The following is an 871-nucleotide window of genomic DNA, read 5'->3' on the forward strand; positions in this document are numbered from 1 at the left end:
AGAAAGGTGTTATATCACAGGAGTGGAATAGAATCCAGAAATAGGCACACATATATATGGATTAATTGATCCTTTTCAAAGTTGAAAAGGTAATTCAGTGCAGAAAGGATAGTTTTTTTCAGCAGACGCTCTCAGAACAATTGGATACCCATGTACAAATACAAACCGTGATCCGTATCTTACTCCATATATAAAAAATTTACTCATGGTCACTTCGGCAGCACATACACTAAAATTGGAACGACACAGAGAAGATTAGCATGGCCCCTGTGCAAGGATGACATGCAGATTTGTGAAACTTCCATATTTTTACAAATAATCCAGCGAAGAAATGGGCAGAAGACATAAATAGACACTTCTCCAAAGAAGACATCCAGATGGCCAACAGGCATATGAAAAGATGCTCAACATCGCTCTTCATCGGGGAAATACAAGTCAAAACCACACTCAGATATCACCTCACGCCGGTCAGAGTGGCTAAAATGAACAAATCAGGAGACTATAGATGTTGGCGAGGATGTGGAGAAACGGGAACCCCCTTGCACTGTTGGTGGGAATGCAAACTGGTGCAGCCGCTCTGGAAAACAGTGCGGAGGTTCCTCAAAAAATTAAAAATAGATCTATCCTATGACCCAGCAATAGCACTGCTAGGAATTGACCCAAGGGATACAGGAGTGCTGATGCATAGGGGCACTTGTACCCCAATATTCATAGCAGCACTTTCAACAATAGCCAAATTATGGAAAGAGCTTAAATGTCCATCAACCTGATGAATGGATAAAGAAATTGTGGTTTATATACACAAAGAAAGACTACTTGGCAATGAGAAAGAATGAAATATGGCCTTTTGAAGCAACGTGGATGGGACTGG

General features: G+C 41.0%; 1 non-coding gene across 1 annotated transcript; it reads left to right on the forward strand.

Annotated features, from left to right (window-relative positions):
* The first annotated feature begins 205 nt into the window (after nt 1-205).
* On the forward strand, nt 206-312 carry LOC125174158 (U6 spliceosomal RNA). Its single transcript, XR_007155289.1, has one exon. It is a non-coding gene; the product is annotated as a U6 spliceosomal RNA (small nuclear RNA).
* Nucleotides 313-871: the final 559 nt, after the last annotated feature.

This window comes from Prionailurus viverrinus, chromosome C1, assembly GCF_022837055.1.
Source record: "Prionailurus viverrinus isolate Anna chromosome C1, UM_Priviv_1.0, whole genome shotgun sequence".
NCBI classification, from domain to species: Eukaryota; Metazoa; Chordata; class Mammalia; order Carnivora; family Felidae; genus Prionailurus; species Prionailurus viverrinus.